Genomic DNA, 16,002 nt, shown 5'->3' with positions numbered 1-16,002 from the left:
CAAAGCAGATAACAACAAGAGCAGTGGCCAAGAGCAGGAAAGTTGAAGAAAGACACAGAGGGGCTAATTCTGACTGCACAAGACCAAACCTCAAGAACAAATGCCTACAAAGCCAGAGTTGAGAAGACAGCAACAGACAGCAAATGCTATCTCTGCAGAGAAGCTGAAGAAACAGCGGACTGCCTAGTTAGCTGCTGCAAGAAGATCACACATTCTGACAACGTCTCGACAAAGTAGCAAAAAGGGTGCATTGCAATATCTGCAAGAAATACCATTTGCTTGCAAACAAGAACTTCTGGAACCACAAATTAGACAAAGTCATAGAAAATGAAGAAGATGAAGTCCTCTGGTACTTTAAAATTCAAACATTGAGTTTTATCTGCCACACAATGCCCCAGGCTTAACAATTGTCAATAGGAAAAATAAAGTCTTTGGCAGTTCCTGGAGACAGCAGAATAGAAGAGAAAGAACTGGGGGGCGGGAGGGGGGGGAAATCACGAAATACAAAGACCTGCAAATATAAGTAGTACAAGTGTGGCAAAATAAAGCAAAGATAGTATCAATAGTAATAGGTGCCTTGGGTGCAATCTCAAACCCTCCAGAGCCCCATTTGAACAACACCCGCATTGACAAAATCACCATCAGTCAATTGCAAAAGGCAGCCTTCCTCTTTAACAACTGACATCATGCAATAATACCTTTAATACCATCAAATAACACCTGCCTATTCCAGGTCCCTTGGAAGGTAGATAAAAATGCCCCAACCAGCCTAAACATCTGGCTGACAAACCATAGTATACTATTAAACAGACTTCAAAAACATAGAGCTGTCTGCTCACCCACATTTCCTCACAAGGACTGAAAGAGCCTGCTCAATAGTAGTAACTGTGAGAGGGATCTCCGAGTCCTAGTGGACAATCACTTAGATATGAGCCAGCAGTGTGCTGCAGCTGCCAAAAAAGCCAACACAGTGCTAGGCTGCATTAACAGAGTGATAGAATCAAGATCATGTGAAGCGTTAATACTACTTTACAATGCCTTGGTAAGGCCACACTTGAAATACTGCATCCAGTTTTGGTCACCACGATACAAAAAAGATGTTGAGACTCTAGAAAGAGTGCAGAGAAGAACAACAAAGATGATTAGGGGACTGGAGGCTAAAACATACAAGGAACAGTTCCTGGAATTGGGTATGTCTAGTTTAATGAAGAGAAGGATGAGGGGAGACATGATAGCCGTGTTCCAATATCTCAGGGGCTGCCACAAGAAAGACGGAGTCAAGCTATTCTCCAAAGCGCCTGAAGGCAGGACAAGAAGCAACGGATGGAAACTAATCAAGGAGAGAAGCAACCTAGAACTAAGGAGAAACTTCCTGACAGTTAGAACAATTAACCAGTGGAACAACCTGTCTCCAGAAGCGGTGAATGCTCCAACACTGGAAGTTTTTAAGAAGAGACTGGACAGCCATTTGTCTGAAATGGTATAAGGTTTCCTGCCTGAGCAGGGGGTTGGACTAGATGACCTCCAAGGTCCCTTCCAACTTCATTATTATTATTATTAAATGACTGCAAAGAAGCAAGATGGTTTTCAGAGCTGTTTGAAATATCACATGTATCTCAGGGTCAGGTTATTCAGTGATACGGGAGCCATTACAGAAAAGACCAGCATTGCCTTCTGGACTGTAGCCCCTCTTTTGCAGGGAGAGGACATCTGGAGCAGGTCTCCTCTAGCTGTAAATATAGGAGAGGCAGAATCACATTTAGTAAAGTGGCCATCGACATCATCCAGTGCTGCACCATGCAGGACTTTATATGTGATAAACAGCACCCGGAATCAGGCTCAGAAATCTGCTGTCCGTGAAACCAATTATTATGCAGTAGAATGGAAGAGAGTTTGCTATAGCTGCAGATCTCCTTCACCAGAAGTTTGGCTGTTGTGAACTAGTTACAGTTTCAGGTTAGGCAGCCTCATGTAGAGGGTACACTATTGCAGTAGTCCAATCATGTCATCACCAGGGCCTCTTGGCTCAAAAAAGTTCTAACTGGTGCACCCGGTGGGTAAAAAGTCTCTGCTGTGCCCTGCATCTCTTGTTTAAGAAGGAGCTGGGGCTCCAGGAAGAACACCCCCAGTGTTATGTATCCAAGTCATCTGCATAGCAACAGCCACCAGGGGGCGTTGGCCTGGACGGTTTTGGCGGGAAACCTAGTTTCGGCGGGAAACCTAGGGCCAACCCCATTGGCTGGTCGCCTACCTGGCTGGGTATTTAAGGAGGCCCGGTAGCCCTTGTTCCCCAGTACGTTCCCCCCTCCAATAAAGAGCTGAACATGTACTCTGGCTGGCGTCTCTTCCTTGCATCGGGCCCACTACATAACACCCAGTTCATGGACTTGCTTCTTAAGGGGAAAGGTGGACCTGTCTAGAGCAATCTGCAAGACCGATGTTTCCAGACAGGCCAGATGTTTATGGAAGGTCAACACCTCTGTCTTCCTTGGGTTTAATCTGAGTTTGTTTTGGCCACTGCAGTGTCTTAGAGCCTCCAAACGTTGGTTCAGGACTTCATGCTTTTCTGGGATAGGTTGTATAATTGAGTATCATCAGTAATTCGATGACACCTCATTCCAAACCAACTGGCAAACCAATGTTGCCAGTTGTCAAGCCTCCCAATTTTGATCAGGTGACCATGGGGATGCTGCAAGGGTCATAAGTGTGAAAACTGGTCTTAAGTCACTTTTCCCAGTGCCGTTGTAACTTTGAATGGTCACGAATGGCTGTAACTCAAGGATGACTTGCATTGGTTTGGAATGAGGCGTCATCGAATTACTGATGATACTCAATTATACAACAGTTGTCAAGATAGATGACAGTTGCACTGCCATGGGATCATGTGATCAGCATCTGTAACCTTACCAGCTGGCTTCTGACTGTCAAAGTCAAAGTGGGGGGGGAGCTGGATCCACTTAACGACCCCATGATTCACTTAACTGCATTGATTTGCTTAACAACCGTGGCAAAAAAGTCATAAAATGGGACAAACTCACTTAACAACTGGGGCTTCATTATGATAAGGACTATCTGTAGTGGCCCTTATCCAGTGATTTCATGTAAGTAGTAAATAATATGAAGGACAGGAGGAAATCCTATGGCAGTTCACACTGGGGCAACCATGGCCTCTTTCTTCCACCATTCCCCTCCCCCCATGTCATCCAATACGATAGGTTCAAGAGATGGCCTCTTCTGGAGGGTAGTATGTGGGAATGACGTTGAAAGACAGGAAGAATATCTGCAGACAAGACAATAGGGAGAGGGAGTAGAGATGTACTTTCCATTTTGCAAGATCCTGTCAGAGCCTGTATTTCTCGGGAGTGCTTCTTGTCTTAACTGCCTTGCAAGGTTGACGTCAATCTTGAAAGTGTGAAAGTACATTTCTCATTCCTTGCTTTACAATCCAAGAAGTTAGCCATTCTTACTGAAGACTCAGCTGGTACTCGTCTGACCATTGTCCAGTGTGTGGGTTTTCCTCCTGTCTCCCAAGGTCATTCCCACATACCATTACAAGCTGAAACCACTACTTCCTTTGAAGCAGATGGAATCATGCCTTCCCTCAGAGAAGAATTTACCAACTCCTAAATCTAATCATAAACTTCCCACTCAGAAGTGAAGAGGGGTCTAGATCTAGCTTAGATGTGGTGGGATATATACCCTGTATCCTATCCTATATCTTCTATATATCTCTATATAATATCTACGTCTGTCTATCTCTATCTGTCCATCTCTCCATCCATCATCATAGCCCTCTGCATCTCACTTGGGCTTCGCCAACTATAATCCACATCTGATGAAAGTGAGAAACTTCCTTTGTAAGGTACCCCACAAAAAACTCCGGATGGCTGGAGTTCAACTCATCCTTAATAGAGCCATTTGCTGGGAAATTATGGCTGCACTAAGCCCAGAGGAAAGCAGAGACTTTCTGATCACCAGTGTGTAGATATTAACATGGGCACATACCTCTGCTTAGACACATTCATTTCATCTGCAACTTCTTGGTATATCAGGAGGCTTCAGGAGATTGCCTACTAGGAAGAGGTCTAGCAGGCGCAATCCCACCCAGCACTGTGGCTATTTCCATATTCCAAAGATCAGTCAGTATAAGATAGCATTGTCACCAAGTCACCTGGGGTGCTTAATCACAGTCCTCTCAGAATGGGCTGTCAAACTGGGCTGCCCCACCTGTTCCCCTATTACAGACATGTCAAACACAAGGCCCGGGGTCCGGATCCGGCCCGCAAAGTGGTTTCATGCGGCCCGCGAAGCCATCCTGGAAACAGTGAGGGAACGGCCCCCGCTGCCTTGGCCCTGGCCCAGAGACCCTCCTTCTGCCAGAGACCCTCAGATCTGTCCCACTCCTGCCCAGCCCCCCCATAGGCACCCTTGATGCGAACGATGTAGAGCTGGCCACGCCCACCCAGTAGGCCATACACATTCTAGCCACGCCCACCCAGTAGGCCACGCCCACCCTGGCCACACCCACCCGCCCCCGAGGGCAACCGCAATGCTGATGCGGCCCTCAATGAAATTGAGTTTGACACCCCTGCCCTATTACCTCAACAATTGCTGCCTAAATGAGACGATTTATTTTGCCTGGTACAGCCAGGCTGGCGAGTGAGGTTTAACTGACTTGTTCAAGGACCCTAATTCCTTCAGTGTCGTTTATCTTGGATTAGAAGACTGATGGTAAAGCCTTGTTTGATGTTTTCAACAGCTTTTTTTTTAACGTTTGCTATGACTCACTTCGTAAGAAAGTAATGGAAAGGGAGGGAGAAAATTTCCAAAAGAGCAGGCCAAGTTGGGATCCTGAGTTTGTTGTAACCTCTTATTTATGCTGGCTTCCAACAGCATGCTTAACATACCCAGTTAAAGATTTAGTAGCTGCATTCACACAACAGTTTTAACCTTGGTCAGCCTGCTCTAGTTTGTTTTTCAATTTAGTGATATTATTCTATTATGCATTTATTTATTGTTTTACTATTTAGCACTGGCCACAACTAGAAAATAAATTAATTCAGTAATCAAATTACTGGACATACTAAGCTGTTGCTGGATGTTTCTTTTACCATCTATTAAAAATTCTTATTACTTCAGGCACAGCTGGGTGGGCTGTGATTTTTAAACAGTACTGAACTCATGCTTTTGTTATGATATTAAAAAAGAACTTAAGCAATTGGACTAGAAAGCAATTATTATAATAAATAGAAATTGTACAGAACAGAAAGCAAGTAGAGAAGATTACAGATCAAGGTACTTAGTGCTGAATTAAAACAATAAATAAAAGCAGGTCCTACAGAATATTATTTTCAGCAGTGAATAGCCACCAACAATCCCAGAAAGATAACTCAAAGAGGCATCTTGAAAAACTTGACATTCTGTGTTAGATCAAGATAGTTTCATCTGAAATTAATTTGGACAGTTATGCATACACCGTACCTCCACTAATGAAGTCTGTTTGTTTGGGGTTTTTCCCAGCAAGAAAATTGGTCTTCTTTTTATTTATTTTTTTTTTTTTTGGTATTTTGGTGTAGAAGCCCTTTGCTTCTTCTGGCAGGAATGCAGATCCCCCCTTTTCCTGCCAATTTCAGTATTTAAATTTTCCGGCAAACAAGGATCCCTTGTTACCCAGAGCTGTGAAAACAGTACATTTCCTTCTACTTCCTCCCTTCTTTTATTTCCTAATGCCTTCTCTAGATCCCATCTGATTTATCCCCAGAATATTTAATTTCTTTCCCAACAGGCCAGGGCCTCACAGTGAAACCACGAGGGTGTTTCCAAGAATCGGGGGGGAGAAAGCAAAGCTTGGAGGGAATTTGATGACGAGTCAGAACAGTAGAGAATTATTGAATGATTATATTAATCCTTCAATGGAAGGATGCCCAGAGGAACCCATTACTGGGGGAGGATTCAAAGGGCTTTGCTAGCTTATCTTTCCCCTCCTATTTTTGTTAATTGGTATTATTCTGCTATTGCTATCATTATTCTGCTCTACTCCAAAGAGACATGAACGGCTTCAGGACAGGGCCGAGGCATTCTGCTGCCTGAGGTAGAGCAGCAAATGGCACCTGCTTTTTCAGGCCTATCCAAAAATCTTAACTAGCCACAAAGGTGTTAGATTAGAAGCAGGGACCCAGGTTCAAGTCCTCCCCACCCCCCTCAGTTATGGAAGCTCAGTGCATGACTTTGGGTTATTCACTTTCTCTTAGTCTGGTCTGCCCGCTAGAGTTGTTGTGGGAAAAATTAGAGGAGGGAAGGAGGCCATTGGCTTGAGTTCTTGGAGGAAAGGTAGGATGCCAATTAACAATTAAGAGATATAGGTAAAGGTAAAGGTTCCCCCGCACATGCGTGCTAGTCGTTTCCGACTCTAGGGGCCAGTGCTCATCTCCGTTTCAAAGCCGAAGAGCCAGCGCTTGTCCGAGGACGTCTCCGTGGTCATGTGGCCGGCATGACTAGACGCCAAAGGCGCACGGAACGCTGTTACCTTCCCACCGTAGTGGTCCCTATTTTTCTACTTGCATTTTTATGTGCTTTCGAACTGCTAGGTTGGCAGAAGCTGGGATGAGTAACAGGCGCTCACTCTGTTACGCGGCACTCGGGATTTGACCCGCCAAACTGCTGACCTTCTGATCGACAAGCTCAGTGTCCTAACCCACTGAGCCACCACGTCCCTTAAGAGATATAGAAACAAGTAAACACGGGCTACTGTGGATGTGTGAAAGTCCGAAGAACTGGACAGAGCAAAAGACAATGACAAGTAAGGCAGGGGTTCCCTCGCCTTAGGTGTCCCATCCCAAATTACCTCACCTGAATTTGTCCCCGCAGCAGTTCTCAACAACTGGGGCAGAATTATTCTCAAAAACCCCCTTCCCCTCTGTATGGATAAAAATGCCATCACAATATGCTAAATAAATAACCAGACTGCTCTCCTACACAGGAAACAAAATTAACAGCCTAACGGTGAATAGGCTGCAGTTCCTCACCAAATTAGACCCGTCCTTCCCTACAGGGCAGCAGCCTTTCTTCTCTTTCACATCCAGCACAACAGTCGTCATCCCTGGTTGCGTTGGGATTACAACTCCTACATTCAGGGCGGCTGTAAGATTCTGTAAGTTGTAATATCAACACATACGGCAAGCACCAGGCAGGAGAAGAGGAGGAAGAGGCTGGTGAACAATAAAGGGAATGACGAGATTGACTTCAGAAAGCAGAAGAAATGAACGCAGATGCAAGGTCAAACTGGCCAAGGCCTCCTAGACCAGGGGTAGGCAACCTTGGCTCTTTTATGACTCGTGGACTCTAACTCCCAGGGAGTTGAAGTCCACGAGTCATAAAAGAGCCAAGGTTGCCTACCCCTGTCCTTGACTCTGGGAATTTAATTTCCCGGACTCCTTTGAGGCAGCCTTGCCCTCTGGCCAGTTCCTCTTTTAAAACATGGTCCTCCTTTTGGTGTTTTACCCAACTTTGGAATCCCAGTCCAGGCCACAAGTGGTCCTTCTCCCAAAAGAACTTTAACCAGGGTCAGGTTGCCTGAAGAGCTTTCCTTCTTAGCCCCACTTTTCAAGGATGCTGAGTTTGGGGGGGTGGGGGTGGCAGGAAGTGAGAGACCACACAGTCATGTCCTTCTTTGATGCAAATCATGCATTGCAGCAGAGTTAAGTAATGGAGTTGCTTAAGTATGCGCTGGTTGTTGATATAGCATGCCCTTCATCGCAACCTGGGATTGTTCAATTAATTCGAAAGCCCTTGACATTAAAGCAAGGCGAAATGGGCTTCCGCATGGACGATTAAATAGATGAGAAGCAACTATATGCCCTTAAAAATCAGAAGAGGTTGGCTAGACATCATGGCATGGCGGGGGGGGAGGGGAATGGAAGGCGGGGGGGGGCAGTCACTATTGTCCCTCTCTGCTGCAAGGATTTCTTCTGGCACTCTTCCCTCTAATGCCCTCCCAACTCTGACTTTCCTTCAGATCCCAGCTGAGCTTTCTTCAATGCCAAAAAGAGAAGCCGCTTAACAATTACTTCAATCTTTCCCCACAGCCTTGCCTCTTTCTGTGCCTGTGGAAGAACGGCTCAGGCTCAGAGTTCAAATTCTCAATTCAGAGAGATACAGTTTGTAAGAACAAGCAGCAACTCCAGGGCTACATTCCTCGCCCTTTAGGCGAGGTGTTGGACCATGCAGGCGGCTTAGGAGCTAAACAATTTCCCTGCATATTGTCTTGGGACCAGGAAGTAGAGTTGGGGATGATGCACCAGTGAGAATGCAAGGCAGAGCAAAGGAATGGCCAAAAAAGCACCAAGGAAGCCCAGAGGAACTAGGAGGAAGACGCTGGGCTCCAAATTAGAGGGCTGAGAAATTAGGTCAGCAAGAGGACCAGACGAAACGGAGAAACTTTACGCCTAGCTGCTTCCCCCTCCCACCTCCTGCATCCCGTCTCCCCCAGCAACTGCATCCTTCAGCAGCGGCATGTGGTACCCAGAGGCTCACTCACCCGCTTGCCTGTGACTGAGTCGGGCTGTCTTCCTCTCGCTGGGGGTTGGTGCCCAACTCCGACTACCAGCTGTTACGCTCTGAAGTCCCAGATCCAGGGAGGGAGGTTGTAGGGAGAGCGGCGTGGGGCCGCCTACTTCTGGGAATGACAGGCAGCTCCTGATGGCCAATAGGGAGGCGAGAGCCGCCCAGATGGAGAGCACCATTCGGTGAGGTGGGCAAAGTACGGGGATGATGTCATGATATATGGAGGGGATGAGGGGAAGCGGTGACTTGGATCCCCCCCTCCCTTTTTTCGGGGAAGAGAGGATGTTGCAGTTACTTGCTGGATGGGGTGGGTGGTTGGCTGGGCTGAATGACTTTGGGCACCAGGTTGCTCTCTTGGGTAAATGGATCTGTTGGAATTTGGCAAGCTTCCTCAACTCCGGCACTCTCCGGATGGGTTGGATTGCAAACCTCATTGTCTAAGAGGGGTAGGAGTTCACCCAAGACAATTGGAAGGCACCTATTTGGGGAAAGGTTGGATTTGGGAAGAGCAAAAGAAAAAAAAGGGGGGGGGAAGTGTGATCCAGAAAGGACTGGATGCTTACTAAGAATAACAGAAGGGTCACCTATGTTAGAGATGGCTTAGCTTTAAAGGGTACAGAAGATGTTATTTCTTTGAGAACAAACTCTTTAAGAATAAAAATGATTAAAGAAGCTGTGTTGAACTCAGTAAAACTTGCTTCTAACTTAATCTGCCCGGAGTGTGAGCTAGCAATCCCGAATGAACCTGTGTGTGTGGGGGGGGGGACAGGGAAGAGGGTGGAAAACACCAAAGTGGGTCTTCAGATTTTCCTCACATTTCTATTATTTTACTCATATCCTAACTTCTCTTTAAAAAAAGGCAACGATTTTGGAAGTACAGTATAATGGGAGATAGACTGACGGATAATAACTGATCCAAAATTGCCCTGGGAAGTCTGCCACGCACTGGGGGCTTCGATCTATTTCACCCCATATCACCATTGCATTCGGCAAGCCCATCTGCATTGCAATTTATGATGAAGGATTCTTGGAAATATCTTGAGTGCTAGTATATTCTTATGATGAGAGTTCTGTGTAAGTGCTTGGAGAGATTTAGATCAGGGATTTGACTACCAGAAACATTATCTGGCAAGAGAGCATACTCTGTGCTAACAAAGAGCTTGATTATGACACTGTTCAATTTTAGAAACCATTCCAGCAACTGTGAAATGTACAACAGCGATGGGGTTGGAGATGATTTCATACAGATGACATCAACGTATTTTGAAAATGCTTTTCTTTGTCCTTCTACTGGGGCTTCATAAGAAGGTTAGGTTTAAGGTCTGAAACTCCTGGGATTATCCAAGGAGCAAGTAGCCCCGCAGGAATTGGGAGATATAAGTAGTCACCAATGCCAAAGAAGTCCTTGGCACAAGCTGATCAAAAGCATGTGGCACAAAGCAGGGCTCCCCAACCATTTGGGGACAGTGGGAATATTTCAAATGAATAATAATAATAATAATAATAATAATAATAATAATAATAATAATAAGTAGTAGTAGTAGTAGTAGTAGTAGTAAGTTGGAAGGGACCTTGGAGGTCATCTAGTCCAACCCCCTGCTCAGGCAGGAAACCCTATACCATTTCAGGCAAATGGCTGTCCAGTCTCTTCTTAAAAACTTCCAGGGTTGGAGCATTCACAGCTTCTGGAGGCAGGTTGTTCCACTGGTTAATTGTTCTAAGTGTCAGGAAGTTTCTCCTTAGTTCTAGGTTGCTTCTCTCCTTGACTAGTTTCCATCCGTTGCTTCTTGTCCTGCCTTCAGGAGCTTTGGAGAATAGCTTGACTCCCTCTTCTTTGTGGCGGCCCCTGAGATATTGGAACACTGCTATCATGTCACCCCTCACCCTTCTCTTCGTTAAACTATACATACCCAATTCCAGCAACCGTTCTGAATTAGCGGAGGCAGGGACGAGAGAGAGACGGCGTCTTCGGTTCAAAAGGTTTATTAACATAGCCCGGACAACCACAGGGCGATTACAACAGCCTTATATAGGCAACGGCATAACAAGTCGACGAATCAGGGGCGGGTGTTTTCCCGCCGAGAGACCCTGTGCCAATAATCAGCTGGCAGCTTTTGACATTTCCCCAGTGATAACGCATGCGCGTTGGGCTGGGGAAATCCTGTCAGCTGGCTGCCCGAGCAGCCGGGGTCGGAATAATCCAGCCGGCATTTTGACAGCTAGTGCCAGTCAGAATTCGCGGCCTAGGCGCATGCTCCATTTTGACAGTTCAGCGGCTGCCGCCGCTTTGACAGTCCACTGCTTCTGCTGTTTGACAGCTCGTGGACTGGGGCGCATGCGCGGCTTTTGACAGCTGTCAAAGCGCCCGCGTGGAGCGGTTTTGACAGCCCGGGGAGCGCGACTGCGCGTGCGCGTTCCTTTTGACAGCTGTCAGTGCGGCCACGTGGAGTGGCCTGTGACAGCTGTCATTTATGGAAATACGCTGCACGTTCCCTATGTTTTTTAGCCTCCAGTCCCCCAATCATCTTTGTTGCCCTTCTCTGTACCCTTTCTAGAGTCTTAATAGCATGTCATAATGCTCTCACAAAATGGTTGCCACAAAGCATCCATTTAGTGGCAGGTAAACTGATGAGATCACTCCTTGCTGCCTCCTCTAGTCCTCTTAGATGCTCTCTGAAGTCCCCTCAACTACCTTCTTCTTCTTTTGAGCAGGAAGGGCACATTTCCAAATAAAATGCTAGGCTGCTGTCACTTACCCTTTTTAGTTTCTAAAAATACTTCTGGTGTTCACACGAGACCCAGATGCATTCTTGGACATAATTCTTTCTGCAGATGTTGACATTTTGCTTCTTAGCATGCTAGCTTCCCTTTAATTTTTTTATTATTATTGTAATTAAAACAGTTTTAAAAAAATCAAATGGGCCATAGAGCCAGAGACATGACACAGAATATATTAAGAGGGGTTTTAAAATATGGATTTAAAAGGCTGTCTTACATGAAGTTAGGAAATGAAATTATATACTGCTGCTTAAGAACGTATGATGACGCTCTGATGTTTTTAACTTAGCATAATGACTAGTAATAAATGACTGTGGAAGGTTTCAGGTAAAATCCACAAGGGAACTTTTACATGCAAAGCCGGGAACTTTAGTGTTAATCTAGCAGTCTACTATAGTACCAAGCTGCAAGGTCAAATGGAAGAATGGTACAGAAGAGTGGTTTAGAAACTTCTCTCAGATGCCATACTGGGCTGCATAGCTGGAAGTGCTATGTAGGTGCTGTAGCAGCAGTAAGATGCCTCCATCATTGTTAAGGTGTAAATCACCTTAGTAGAGGGCGAAGGACCGTGCTTCAGAGAATGCATGATGTGCATGAAGGAAGGAAATAAAACACGACGCATAATCTTACTAAATACCTTTTAATTACAAAAATATAAAAACTAAAATATATAAAAACTAAATATATATTATAAAGAGAGCTAGCTGACTACATCCTAACGTAACAGACAGTAACAGCAAAGTGAAAAAACAAAAAAGAAAACACTGTGAGAACTTTTTCTAGACATGCGCACTAAACAGACTGAAACCATAACATAACTAGTCATATGGGATTCACTATGGTTACCAGATAAGTTATCACAACAGGTGCAGAGAGCAGGGGAAATGTACAGTTAGAAATGAACTTTTCTGAAGACTTCCGCTGGCGGCGCGGCGCTGAAGACAGCCTCCCCTGGCTGCCCGCGGCTCAGCTGTTTGTTTTTTTGCCTGAAACAGCGCCGATCAGCTGTTCGGGCGAAATTGAAGCCCCCTCCTCGGGAGAAGAGGAGGGGGTGAGGCCCCAGGTAGGGGTAGAGTTCTCCGAGGCCGCCTGAGCTTTGAGCTTGGGCGGCTGAAGGATCGAACTCCCCCGAAGCCTGGGTTGCTCCCAGCTGGCCGTCGTCTCTGCTCCGAACTTCCTGGAGCAGAGCCAGGCGTCTGCGAACCAGCCCTGCCTGATGAAAGGACTATGATTTAAAGGAGCAGGCAGAGCGGTACAAGAGGAAAAGGTGAAGAGGACTATTTTACTGTACTCTCTAACTTGTTGGACTTTTTAAACTTTAATTGAAAGTGCGTCATAATTGAGGATTAAAAGATGGCGGCTAAACCTCCCTCTAAAACTCTTCGGAGTGGAGGATCCTCGCCGGTGCAACAATCATCACTACAGGCATTGCACCCTCCTGAAGTGCTGACATCGAAGGATTTGCGAGATGCCTTGGATAAACATGCCCAGGTACTTTTGGAATCAATTAATCAATCAATTGCTGATAAATTTGCACAGATAGAGGAGAAATTGGAGAAATTTGAGGAAAGAATGGAAGAGAGGATGGAACAGAAGTACAGCGTGATGAAGGTAGACATTTTGACTTCAGTGCATAAAGTGGCGGAATGTGTGGAAGATTTAGATGAAAAAGTGGATGATTTGGCTCAAAGGAATGCTATACTAGAAGTAAAAGCACGGGAGAATGAAATTGAAAGAGGCAAGTTGGAAAGGGAGTTAAGCCATGCCCAACATTACCAGATGCAGTTTGCTGTCAGAATTAGAGGCTTAAAAGAGAATGTTAAAGAAGATTTAAAGCAGCTGATCTCTGAGGCTCTCGAAGGGGTATTGAACCAGCCAGCATCTGAAATAAGAGCAGCTATGGATAAAGTGTTTCGGGTGAATTCATGGATTGCCAGACAGAGAAAGTTGCCTAGAGATGTGGTGGTTTATTTTGCAAAAAGAGAAATTAGAGATCAAGTTATACAAGCTGCCTATGATGTTAAGGTTGTGATTGCTGAACAAGAAGTCTTGGTTTTAAAAGAAATTCCTCCAAGGATTTTAAGGGGAAGAAAGGACTATACATTTCTTGTGCAAGAGCTCAAGCAAAGAGATATAAGGTTCAGATGGGAGATTCCAGAGGGGCTGATGGTGATGTATGAAGGTAAAAGGTATAGGCTGACTACTGTGAAACAAGCACGTGATTTCTACAATAATGTCTTAAAAGCAACCTCATTAACGCTCTTGGAAGCTGGAAAGGGATCTGGAGAAGAAGAACAACAAGAGGAGGAAACAGAGGAAAATGGTGCTGGAGGAGATCAAGCTACAATCTCTTTGGATGATCCTAGAGAGCAAAGAGTGACGCGTGCTGCTTTAAAACGAGCAAAGAAAATAAAAGAACAAGATCAGCAAAAGTCTTCAGATTCTTCACATCGCATTCATAGCCAAGCTGTGGGAGGAGCACGGCCTAAAGTAACCAGTCCTATCAAAGCTGTGGTCCAAGAGCTTTTCGAGGATATACATGGCAACTAAATTTTTAACCTGGAATGTTAATGGACTAAACTCACCGCAGAAGAGGAAGAAAGTTTTTCAATATTTAAAACAATTTAAGATAGATGTTATATGCCTGCAAGAAACGCATATTAGAGTTTTGGATCAAAAGTATTTATTGAACTCGAGGCTGGGTACGCAATTTGTTGCTTCTGCAGAGAATAAGAAAAATGGAGTGGTTGTTTATGTTAAAAGTGCCTTAACAGCGGACCTAATTGAAGCAGATAAGCATGGAAGATATGTTATGATCGAGCTGTTGTTTGAAGGTAAAAAGATGCTTTTAGTTGGATTATATGCTCCAAATCAACAACAAGCTGACTTTTTTAGTTTACTTCATACAAAGCTTACCCAGTTGGATTATAAATCCTTTATTTTTATGGGGGACTGGAATGGAGTTATGGATGTACAGTTGGATAAGGCTGGAGCCTTTAAACGCATTCCAAGTCACGCTAGACTGCCTAAATCTTTTTTTGAAATGAAGGATGACCTGGAATTGCGAGATATTTGGCGTGAGAGACATTTGCGGGAGAAGGATTATACATTTTATTCTGATAGACACCAATCTTTTTCGAGGATTGATTTTATTTTGTTGACTAATGATCTTCTTTTGAGAACTAAAAAGGTGAAAATCTGCGCAAGAATTATCTCTGATCACAGTCCAGTGTGGTTGGAGATTGATAAGGAAAGAGGAGATAGACGCTCATGGCGCGTAAATGAGAATTTGTTTAGAAATCAGAGAAATGTGGAAGAATGCAAACAGCGGATGAAGGATTTTTTTGAGATGAATATGAATAAGGGTACCTCTATGGATATGGTTTGGGATGCTAGCAAGGCCTATATGAGAGGGGTGTTGATATATATGAATAATAGACATAGACGTGCAGTGGAAACTAGAAGGAAAGAACTGGAGAATGAAATAAAGGAAAAAGAAAAGGCTTTGATTTTGAACCCAGAGGAGGTGAAGATCAAGGAGGCTATTAGACTGTTACGAGGACAATTTGATAAATTAATGGCTGATCAAGTGGCGACCAATCTGCGGTTTGCTAGGCATAATACTTTTTGCAATGCTAATAAGCCAGGCAGATGGTTGGCTTATAGACTGAGGAAAAAACAAAGGGCATCTAATATAGATAAGATTGAGCATAAAGGAAGGGTTGTGTATCAACAGAATCTTATTAAGGATGCCTTTGTGGATTTTTATTCGAAATTATATACTAAAGAGGACATTAATGCAAAAGATATTGATACGTATTTGGAGAAGGCTAGCATCCCGGTTCTTACGCAAGTACAAAAAGAGGGGATTAACCAACTGATTACAGAAGAAGAAATTTTTACAGCTATTAAGGAACTGAAGGTGGATAAAGCACCAGGCACTGATGGCTTGACTGCGGCCTATTATAAAAACTTACAATTAGAGATGATAAAACCGTTAAAGGAACTGTTCCAGACAATCCAGAGGGGGGGAAAGGTGCCCCCGTCTTGGAGAACAGCTTTTATCTCTTTGATTCCGAAGGAAGACCAGGATGCTACTTTAGTTAAAAATTACAGACCGATATCGCTTTTAAATACAGATTATAAGATATTTGCTAAGGTTTTGGCTAATAGACTGATGAGGGTTCTGCAACAGGTGATTCATGGGGACCAAACGGGGTTTATTAGTGGAAGACAAATGAAAACCAATGTGAGACATATAGTTGATGTGTTAGAGTTTTTGGAAAGGCACAACCAGATCTCTGCTGTGCTAATCTTTTTAGATGCTGAAAAGGCTTTTGATCAATTGAACTGGCAATTTTTGTTGAAAGTTTTAGACAAAATGGATTTTGGGGAAAAATTTTTACAACCGATTAGGGCATTATACCAAAAACAAACTGCCCGAATTATAGTTAACAATAGTTTGACAACAGTATGTAATATTGAGAAGGGCACAAGGCAAGGCTGTCCGCTATCGCCCTTGTTATTTATATTAACATTAGAGATACTATTGGTTAAGATTCGGAATTCGGAAAAAATTAAGGGGATACAAGTTGGAGATCAGGATTATAGATTGAGAGCATTTGCAGATGATCTGGTTGTTACAGTGACCCAGCCAGAGAA

General features: G+C 44.3%; 1 protein-coding gene across 1 annotated transcript in view; it reads right to left on the bottom strand.

Annotated features, from left to right (window-relative positions):
* LOC308664201 (leucine-rich repeat neuronal protein 1-like) overlaps positions 1–8,668 on the bottom strand; it is a 37,261-nt gene extending 28,593 nt beyond the window's left edge. The window contains exon 1 of the mRNA XM_081321231.1: positions 8,537–8,668. The gene's annotated coding sequence lies outside the window, so the exon portion shown is untranslated. The remainder of the gene's footprint in view (positions 1–8,536) is intronic.
* Between the last annotated feature and the right edge of the window lie 7,334 nt (positions 8,669–16,002).

Source organism: Vipera berus (assembly GCF_964194415.1).
Source record: "Vipera berus genome assembly, chromosome: 2".
Classification (NCBI taxonomy): Eukaryota; Metazoa; Chordata; class Lepidosauria; order Squamata; family Viperidae; genus Vipera; species Vipera berus.
The sequence above is the reverse complement of the archived record's forward strand: the minus strand, read 5'-3'. Positions and strand labels throughout refer to the sequence as shown.